We start from the raw sequence: 11,320 nt of genomic DNA on the forward strand, positions 1-11,320 counted from the left end.
TGGCCATAGTTAACCGAATTCAGTAAGCCCTGGCCTTGACGTAACAGACCAGGATTTCAGTTGGGTAATCTGATCACTCAGTCTACAATGAAATTCAATTCACTCAGGGTCAGATCACTCAGAGATTGGAGGAACTTCCAGAGATCATTGACTCAATTTCTTGCCTTTGGCCCATTCAGTACTCTCCTCTGAAACTGCCCTTATAAAACTGTCCCACCAGAACTGGAAAGCTTAACCATTCTGTCAAAGGTAGGGAGTTAATTTAAGACTCTGTGACCAGGCAGTTCAATGCATGGACTCAATCATTAGCTATTTATTTATTTTTTTTAGGCTGAGAAAACACGACATTACTATACATATTGTCTTAAAGCAATTTAGATTCATCCTTGAGAGATTTGTATTCTAGTCTCAGTTCTGTTACCAACTAGCTGTGTGAACTTGGTGATTTATTTCACTTCTGTGGCCCAGAATTCTTTTGTTTAGGGTAGATTAAATATATATATAATATATTCCATTCCAAATATATAATATAATATATATATATATATAATATAATATATATATATATTTCTTTTGCATATTCTCTGAGTCAGAGATTTTTTTTTTTCATGCTATACATTTTGGTATTTAGAGAAACTTTTTAGAAGTAGGTCTTCATATTCCCATTTAATTAATGGGCGATCTAAGGGTCAAAGACTTTAAAGTGAAAGTGAAAGTGTTAGTCACTCAGTCATGTCCGACTTCTTGAGACCACATGGACTGTAGATGGTCAGACTCCTCTGTCCATGGGATTCTCTAGGCAAGAATACTGGAGTGCATAGCCATTCCCTTCTCCAGGGGATCTTCCTGACCCAGGGATGGAACCAGGGTGTCCAGTGTTGCAGGCAGGTTCTTTACCATCGGAGTCACCAGGGAAGCTCAAAGACTTTAAGGAACACATCAAAAATCTTCCTTGGGATTCTTCCAGTCCATTTGTTAATTAAAAAAAAAAAAAAGAAGAAGAAGAAGAAGAAGAAAAAGAAAAGAAAGAAAAAGCCATGTGTTGGAATGTGATTTTTCCCTACAAAGTTTATCTGAGCTGCTTGGACTTGCTGGTTGCCACTAGACACTTTAGCAAAAGTGCAAAGCATGGTGCAATCTATTAATGTCATTCTCTCACCTCAGTTGCTGTCTACTTTCACCTATATATACCCTGGGCCTCTCACTTCATACTTATTGAAGACACCTAGTAGGCAATGTCAGACCTTACAGGTAATTGTTGTAATATGGTCTCCCAGGTAGGAAAGTAATTTTTGATGTAATCTATCCTGTCTTTAATACCTTGTGCTGTGCTGTGCTTAGTCACTTAGTCATGTCCAACTCTTTGCAATCCCATGGACTGTAGCTCTCCAAGCTCCTCTATTCATAGGATTCTCTAGGCAAGAATACTGGAGTGAGTTGCCATGCCTCTCTTCCAGGGGATCTTCCCAACCCAGGGATCGAACCCAGATCTCCCGCATTACAGGCAGGTTCTTTACCGTATGAGACACCAGGGAAGCCCAAGAAAACAGGAGTGATTAGTCTAGCCCTTCTCCAGGGGGTCTTCCCAACTCAAGAATTGCACTAGCGTCTCCTGCATCGCAGGTGAATTCTTTATCAGCTGAGCTACCAGTGAAGACCCTTTCATACCTCATAACCCTTCAAAAGCAAAGATCTAAATCTGTTTATTTTAAGAGGAAGAGCATCTATCTTGATAAAGAAAACACACAAGACAATTATTTAAGTTTTTTTTCTCTTTTACTTCGTTCCTGTCTCCTTCTATAAATTGATTAAAAAAAAAAACATGAATAGGATTAGAAATGGAAGGTTAGAACATCAATAATATTAAATTAAATAAATATTGATTATTGTTGTTGTTCAGTCCCCAAGTCTGACCATTTTTTGACCTTTCTGACTCTGCCAGGCTCCTCTGTCCATGGGATTCCCAGGCAAGAATACTGGAGTGAGTTTCCATTTCCTTCTCCAGGAGATCTCCAGAGGCAGAGATTGAACTCACATCTCCAGCATTGGCAGACAGATTCTTTACCACTGAGCCATTTTCATCACCCCAAGCATTTAATATTAGTAATTGCCTGTTATAAAGGGAACATAGGAAATTCAAGAGATTGAGAAATTTGCTTAAATTCACTTAAAAGCTAAATGGAAAGGCCAGGACTCAAGTTTACAGTACGTATTTCATCTCTGAGCCTTTCACGGGTTTCAAATGTCCTCATGATTCTAGAAGAGATGGGCTTAAAGAAATCTTATGGAGAAGGAAAGAGAATTTCCTCACATCAAAGCACATACACTGAAGTGTAACTAATTGGCCCCAAGGTTTGCTTTTACTCTGGGACTGTCTGAGCTAGGTAGCTCAATGCATATCCTTTGGGACTGGTTTGGGAGAAATACTTTCCTGGAAGCTCCTGAGGCTGAAGGCCTGTGTTAGGCATTTACAGACTTTTGTGGGAGTTACTATAAATATCCGATGCAGTAAAAAGAAAGCACTTAAACTCATAATTTTCCAAAAGATATATTGTGGGAAGAGAGCTGACTTCAGAGGCACTTCTCATTCAGAATTCAGAAATAGTTTTCTTCACAAAGTCTCCAAGAACCAAATTAAGAAATTGGCCCCATTTTTCACAAGACTCCTCTCTGCTTCAATAAGAGACCTTATTCTGTATAAACAAGTGCTTCTGAGGAGGAGTTTGTGAATTATTGCCACATGCAGAGTTACCTTTCTCCATAAACTCCTTACATCCCATGATCTCTTGTGATAAATCCCAAGATAAATCTTAAGGGAGTATAGTTTGTGTGTTTTATTCAGGTTTCATATAATTTAACTTCTAAGTAAATTAAAGTTGAAGATGCACAAAGTATATTTTATTGGAAGTCACCTGTTTGCTCATAAGAGGTAAGGTTTTTCATTCTCTCTAAAATATTTTCTTCTAATTGCCTCCTAAAGACCAAGCTCTTAGAATCTTTAGTCAGTGTGTCTTCTAACGAATGATGGAGGTCCTGGGGAGTGTTCACATCAATGAATGAGTTTGTGGATCCAGAGTTCCTAGGCTTTCCTTGGAGTTGGCACATAGCTGTGCTACCTCTTAAATGCATCTCTGCTCACAGAAGGTACAATGAACTGGATTGAGGCCAATTTGGTAGAAATTTCTGTCTTGGGGATCTTCTTGTTGAAAGTGTAGGTCATTGCTGAAGTTTCTAGGACAGAATACAAAATAGAACTGTGCTTTCTACACAGTTGAATTTTCAAGCTCCCTGACAACACTTTGATCATAATCAGATTCCCTTTTTGGTTTAGGGGAAAGTGACTGTGTGGTCAGCCAGGAAGAAAGAAGCTAAACTGTGATGAAATTTTGGCTCAAACTACCCTCTCTAATATTCTTGCTCACCTTCCCACTCTGTCTTTTTGTATTCTATCCCTGACTCTTCTTTCCCTGGTTTCTGCTCACTCGCTCTCCTCTCTCCTGCTCTAACTTCATTAGTCTGCTTCTTTCCTCCTCTTCTCTATAATCCATTTAGGTTCATTTAGTTTTCTGCTTTGATATTAGCCTCAATATGCAGTTTAATTAACTTGATTTTGGAGTCAGGACAGAAATTTAAGGTATCAATTTGACATCTTTCTTTGATGGATCAGAATTTCTTTTCTAAGATGCAATCTACGTGATGATTGGGGTTTGATATTTTATATGAAATGTGGGTGAGTGCTAGGCTATCTAGGTACATCTTTGTCTAGTTATACCCTAATTGCCTTAGTTAAAATACTCTGTATTATAGGTCAAACTTTGTAACTAGAAAAGGACAAACAAATGGCCACAGTTGCCTTGCCAAAAATTATGGAAGTCAGATGAAATAATACAAGGGAAAGCTTGTTTGAATGATAAGATTAGATAATAAAAATAATATTTAATCCAGTATTGCTTTATTCAATCATATGTGTATGGAAATCCACATAGTAATATAGGAGCAGAGAAGATATAGACACATGTCTATTTACCTGGAGAAAAAAAAAATTACAGACTTTTGGGCCCAAATATAATTGAATTGATTAAAATTTCAACAGGTGAAAGTAAAAATATAAGGATGAAGAAAGCAAAAATAGTTTCTTCTATCACTAGTAATACTAGCATCATTCTATTACTTCAATTTGGGAGATACCATCTTTATTCTTTATTATAGTATTTCTGTGCTTTTTCAAATTAGTGTCAAATGACCTACTAATTTACTTTAATATGAGTTTTCAGATAATTTTCCTCTTTCTGATTAATCACCAATCCTTCATGGTATCAGAGATACCAACAAGTCAGTCATCAGATATGTATTAAGAGCCTATTCATTATCCAGAGTCAACAGATAGAGCATGGAAAAGTGTCCTTAGCCTCTTCACAACAAATTGGTCAAGTGGTGGGATGATCCAGGGATGTTTGGAAATACAGACTGAATTCTGTCATAAAGCTCTGAGGGGGTATTGATCCAACCTAATGCATACATTAAGTCTTTATGTCCCCAAATATTTTCTTTGCTTACTTAAAGTGAAACAAAATAAAATTACATGAACTGGTTTTCACAGTGGTCTATTATCTGCCCACAGATTTTCTTTTACAGCTTTCTGATTTAATGAGAGTGCAGTCTTTATGGAGAGAAGATATATTTTTCCTGAAGCAATGCATGCTGTTCTTCTTATAATGATATTTCATCATTCTCTCCAAACTGCTTCTCTCCTCACAGCAAATGGTCCCCTGCCTTTTGTTTTCATCTCCTATGGGAAACCTGATGCACTGAAATGGAAAAATCATTAACTTATTCTCCTTTTAAATACTCATCAGAGATTATTGAAACTGTCATTTGGAGTGAGTGAAAGTTGCTGAGTCGTGTTCAGCTCTTTGAGATCCCATGTACTATAAAATCCATGGAACTTTCCAGGCCAGAATACTGCAGTTGGTAGCCTTTCCCTTCTCCAGGGGTTCTTCCAAACCCAGGGATTGAACTCAGGTCTCCGGCTTTGAGAGCAGATTCTTTACCAGCTGAGCCACAAGGGAAGTCCAAGAATACTGGACTTGGTAGCCTGTCCCTTCTCCAGTAGATCTTCTGACCCAGGAATCAAACCAGGGTCTCCTGCATTGCAGGCAGATTATTACCAACTAAGCAATCAGGGAAGCCATTTTGAGTTTTAATTATTATAACATTTCTAAATTTTTCTAATATTATTTTTGCTAGACTACAAGGAAGCCTAAAGTTTTATTTAGATGTATAAATTTATTAGAGGAAAGTGGACAGTAGGAACCTGGAATGTCGGGTCCATGAATCAAAGCAAATTGGAAGTGGTCAAATAAGAGATGGCAAGAGTGAATGTCGACATTCTAGGAATCAGCAAACTCAAATGGACTGGAATGGGAGAATTTAACTCAGATGACGATTATATCTACTGCTGTGGACAGGAATCCCTCAGAAGAAATGGAATAGCCATCATGGTCAACAAAAGTACACGAAATGCAGTACTGGGATGCACTCTCAAAAACGACAGAAAGATCTCTGTTTGTTTCCAAGGCAAACCACTTAATATCACAGTAATCCAAGTCTATGCCCCAACCAGTAATGCTGAAGAAGCTGAAGTTGAATGGTTCTATGAAGACCTAAAAGACTTTTTAGAACTAACCCAAAAAAAGGTGTCCTTTTCATTATAGGGGACTGGAATGCAAAAGTAGGAAGTCAAGAAACACCTGGAGTAACAGCCAAATTTGGCCTTGGAATACAGAATGAAGCAGGGCAAAGACTAATAGAGTTTTGCCAAGAAAATGCACTGGTCATAACAAACACCCTCTTCCAACAACACAAGACAAGACTTTCGACATGGACATCACCAGATGGTCAACACTGAAATCAGATTGATTATATTCTTTGCAGCCAAAGATGGAGAAGCTCTATACAATCAGCAAAAACAAGACCAGGAGCTGACTGTGGCTCAGACCATGACTTCCTTATTGCCAAATTCAGACTTAAATTGAAGAAAGTAGGGAAAACCACTACACCATTCAGGTATGACCTAAATCAAATCCCTTATGATTATAAAGTGGAAGTGAGAAATAGATTTAAGGGCCTAGATCTGATAGATAGAGTGCCTGATGAGCTATGGAATGAGGTTCGTGACATTGTACAGGAGACAGGGATCAAGATCATCCCCGTGGAAAAGAAATGCAAAAAAGCCAAATGGCTGTCTGGGGAGGCCTTACAAATAGCTGTGAAAAGAAGAGAAGTGAAAAGCAAAGGAGCAAAGGAAAGATATAAGCATCTGAATGCAGAGTTCCAAAGAATAGCAAGACGATATAAGAAAGCCTTCCTCAGCGATCAATGCAAAGAAATAGAGGAAAACAACAGAATGGGAAAGACTAGGGAATCTCTTCAAGAAAATCATAGATACCAAAGGAACATTTAATGCAAAGATGAGCTCGATAAAGGACAGAAATGGTACAGACCTAACAGAAGCAGAAGATATTAAGCAGAGATGGCAAGAATACACAGAAGAACTGTACAAAAAATATCTTCATGACCCAGATAATCACAATGGTGTGTTCACTGATCTAGAGTGAGACATCCTGGAATGTGAAGTCAAGTGGGCCTTAGAAAGCATCACTATGAACAAAGCTAGTGCAGGTGATGGAATTCCAGTTGAGCTATTCCAAATCCTGAAAGATGATGCTGTGAAAGTGCTGCACTCAATATGCCAGCAAATCTGGAAAACTCAGCATTGGCCACAGGACTGGAAAACGTCAGTTTTCATTCCAATCCCAAAGAAAGGCAATGCCAAACAATGTTCAAACTACTGCACAATTGCGTTCATCTCACACGCTAGTAAAGTAATGCTCAAAATTCTCCAAGCCAGTCTTCAGCAATATGTGAAACGTGAACTTCCTGATGTTCAAGCTGGTTTTAGAAAAGGCAGAGGAACCAGAGATCAAATTGCCAGCATCCGCTGGATCATGGAAAAAGCAAGAGAGTTCCAGAAAAACATCTATTTCTGCTTTATTGACTATGCCAAAGCCTTTGACTGTGTGGATCACAATAAACTGTGGAAAATTGCGAAATAGATGGGAATACCAGACCACCTGATCTGCCTCTTGAGAAATTTGTATGCAGGTCAGGAAGCAACAGTTAGAACTGGACATGGAATAACAGACTGGTTCCAAATAGGAAAAGGAGTATGTCAATGCTGTGTATGGTCACCCTGCTTATTTAACTTATATGCAGAGTACATCATGAGAAACGCTGGACTGAAAGAAACACAAGCTGGAATCAAGATTGCCGGGAGCAATATCAATAACCTCAGATATGCAGATGACACCACTCTTATGGCAGCAAGAGAAGAGGAACTCAAAAGCCTCTTGATGAAACTGAAAGTGAAGAGTGAAAATTTTGTCTTAAAGCTCAACATACAGAAAACGAAGATCATGGCAAATGGTCCCATCACTTCATGGGAAATAGATGGCGAAACAGTGGAAACACTGTCAGACTTTATTTTCTTGGACTCAAAAATCACTGCAGATGGTGACTGCAGGCATGAAATTAAAAGACACTTACTCCTGGGAAGGAAAGTTATGACCAACCTAGAGAGCATATTCAAAAGCAGAGACATTATTTTGTCAACAAAGGTCCGTGTAGTCAAGGCTATGGTTTTTCCTCTGGTCATGTATGGATGTGAGAATTGGACTGTGAAGAAGGCTGAGCACTGAAGAATTGATGCTTTTGAACTGTGGTGTTGGAGAAGACTCTTGAGAGTCCCTTGGACTGCAAGGAGATCCAACCAGTCCATTCTGAAGGAGATCAGCCCTGGGATTTCTTTGGAAGGAATGATGCTAAAGCTGAAACTCCAGTACTTTGGTCACCTCATGCGAAGAGTTGACTCAATGGAAAAGACTCTGATGCTGGGAGGGATTGGGGGCAGGAGGAGAAGGGGACGACAGAGGATGAGATGCCTGGATGGCATCACTGACTTGATGGACGTGAATCTGAGTGAACTCTGGAAGTTGGTGCTGGACAGGGAGGCCTGGCGTGCTGTGATTCATGGGGTCGCAAAAAGTCGGACACAACTGAGCGTTGAATTGAACTGAAATGGACAATTTGACTTATTGATATGAAAATATTTATTCTATTCAAGGAAACCCAGTATCAGTCAGTTCAGTCGCTCAGTTGTGATTTTGAAGAGATCAGAAACAATGGGTGCAACCTGGTTTCCAAATCAAAAAATGCGTTTCTTCAAGAAAGAACCTCCCCAAATTATTATAAAATTATATATAATATAAAACTTTATATATAAATGAAAATTATATACAAAATTCAGTAGTTGATATGTATATACATTATATGAGCATATATATTATATACACATATATGTATTGGAACCTCTAATTGTCATTTGAAGAAAAGGCATCAAGACATTAAAGTGACCTGATCAATATCATACAACAAACGCATAAACTCTCAGACTTTGGCAAAGAGCATGGTCATTGAGGGTTCCCTTGCACAAATCTTATTCCTTATAGAAAGAACTGGTTAAAGCATGAAAACCAGCATAAAAAACGTTATTTCATAATTTTTTGCAATGCATGAAAACTTTGAGAAATAGTGAGTTATATGTTTTGATGGAATTATAACTCTAAAAGTTATCATTTCAAGTCCAAATACATTTCTATTGCCAAGTCCTCATTTCCCCCACTTCCTTTGCAGATGAACCGCTTCTCAGCTATGCCTGTTTTACATTCACCATAACCATGAGGTGAACAGCAATGTGAATGAGTTCATTCTGCTTGGGTTAGCACAGAATTTACTAAAGGACAAAATAGTGTTTGTGATCTTGCTTCTATACCTTGCAGCTCTGTTGGCAAACTTCCTAATTGTGATGACCATACGAAATAGCCAGACACTTGGGATCCCGATGTACTTCTTCCTTTTCTACTTATCCTTTGCTGATGCTTGTTTTTCAACAACCATTGCCCCTATGTTGATTGCAGATTCTGTATCTGAGAAGAAAGTCATCTCCTTCAATGAGTGCATGATCCAGATCTTTGCATTTCACTTCGTCGGGTGCATGGAGATCTTGGTACTTGTCCTCATGCCCATTGATCACTATGTGGCCATTTGCTAGCCCCTGTGGTACACAGCCATCGTGAACCAGCGTGTCTGTGGCACACTGGTGAAACTGGCCTGGGTGGGGGCCTGTATCCATTCTTCAGCACAGATTCTCTTGGCTTTGAGACTACCCTTTTGTGGCCCCAATGTTATTGTTCACTATTTCTGTGATGCGCAACCATTGTTGAAACTTGCCTGCATTGATACTTATGTCATCAATCTACTCGTAGTGTTTAACAGTGGGGCTATATGCATGATAAGCCCGCTGCTAATCTCCCATGTTTTACCTTACATTTTCTGCATAATCATAGTGCAGAAGGAAGAAAGAAAGCCCTATCTACTTGCACCGCTTATATTATTGTTACTGTATTATTCTTTGTACCGTGTATATACACATACACTTGCCTTGTAACTGCATTTCCAGTGGACAAGATGGTGGCTGTGTTTTACACTATTGGGACACCTTTGCTCAACCCCCTGATTTACACTCTGAGGAATGCAGAAGTCAAACAGGTCATGAGAAGGCTATGGTGCAACAAACTCTGACTCGAGATGGCAAAGTGCAGAAGATACCAATTGCTAATTCTGCCACAGTATAAATAAAACTGGATTGATAGGAAAGGCAAAATGTTCTCATCCCAGTGTGGACAACCATAGTTCTCTTCCAGTGGGACCTGTGTGAGAATAAGCAGAATCTATAGAGCACATATCTGTATTATTTTAACCAATGTCTCATGGAGAGACAGAACATGAAGTGCAATCACAATTGTGGGAGCACAAGACCATTCTTCACTTCTGCCATCTGCTTTGATACTCTTTTGAGGCTCAAGAACCAGATCCTGTTGTTTCTGTAGCTTTATTTTCTTATTTTGAACACTATTTTGGTTTGTTTTTCTTTTTCATGTTTCTGATTCCAATTTTATACTCTGTCCTTGATTTCTGTCATCTATTTTGTTGTTAAACCAGTGCTGGCACTACTGTGTATCATATCATTTCTGGCTCAAGATTCAGTCCATCAAGTCATTCCCAGAAACTTATTCTCTCCAAGGAGCATAAATAGAAAATAGTTAAGCTCCTATTTTATGCTTGTCTTCCTCTTGAAACACCCTTAAAAATTGGCCTTTCCTTTGCCTGCAGTGAACAGGGAAATAACTAACCTTCTATTCAAACTAGACAATTCTATTTATAACAAAATATTTTCTGTATTGATCCATAATTTTTATATATTTTAATAATTTATATAAATTTATATATTTTTATAATTTTAATATTTTGTTCATCATGTTAACCATTATTTTATATTATTTAATTTTATATACTTATTAATGTTTTTGTAATTTAAATTTTTGGACACTTCCCAAATGTTTGGTGAATCAGTGATAATTTTATAAAATTGTAAGAATTATATTACAAAACCCAGCATGTCATTGATGATACTGTACATACAAAAGAGGCAAAAACTGGCATATAAAACAGAGCTATAAAGAGAAGATGCCCACAGAAGTGAGACTCCCAACTTGGAAACACAGAACAAAATATGTCAAGAATGAGAACTTTTTCCAACATATTTTGCTATGAAGGGGAAGAAATTAATGGAATAATTTTCTGGCAATAAATTGGTGTTGAAAAGATGGTATTTTAGGATGAAGGAAATAACAGCATGTTTCATGATGACAGGAATGATCCTGAAGAGAGCAAAAGGGGGTAAGGGAGTGATTATCAGATCATTGCTCTTATGTAGAAGGAGGAAATGGGATCTATCTGGTACACAAGTGGACATGTTGGCTTGGAATAGTGGTTACAGTTGTTGTTTAGCGGCTAAGTCACGTCTGACTCTTTTGTGACCCTATTGACTTTAGTCTGTTAGGTTCCTTCTGTCCGTGGGATTTCCCAGGCAAGAATACTGGAGTGGGTTGCCTTTTTCTTTTCCAGGGGATCTTCCCAACCCAGGGATAGAATCCCTGTCTCCTGCATATGCAGGCAGATTCTTTACCATTAAGCCACCAGGGAATCCCTGGGATGGTAGAGCTGATAATTTACAAGGGATAGAATTCTATATTGGACAGGGAGGCTGATTAAGTGGGCATGGATGTTGGAGGTGGGAATAAGGGGTGATGTGAGTTTGTAGAAATACTTTTCTAATTGTTTCAGGTATTCTCTTAAGTAG

The 11,320-nt window shown here is 38.4% G+C and overlaps 1 pseudogene; it reads left to right on the forward strand.

Annotated features, from left to right (window-relative positions):
• The first annotated feature begins 1,235 nt into the window (after window positions 1-1,235).
• Window positions 1,236-9,699, forward strand: LOC139176139 (olfactory receptor 4C11-like; annotated as a pseudogene).
• The last annotated feature ends 1,621 nt before the right edge of the window (window positions 9,700-11,320 follow it).

The sequence above is a fragment of the Bos indicus genome, chromosome 15, assembly GCF_029378745.1.
Source record: "Bos indicus isolate NIAB-ARS_2022 breed Sahiwal x Tharparkar chromosome 15, NIAB-ARS_B.indTharparkar_mat_pri_1.0, whole genome shotgun sequence".
Classification (NCBI taxonomy): domain Eukaryota; kingdom Metazoa; phylum Chordata; class Mammalia; order Artiodactyla; family Bovidae; genus Bos; species Bos indicus.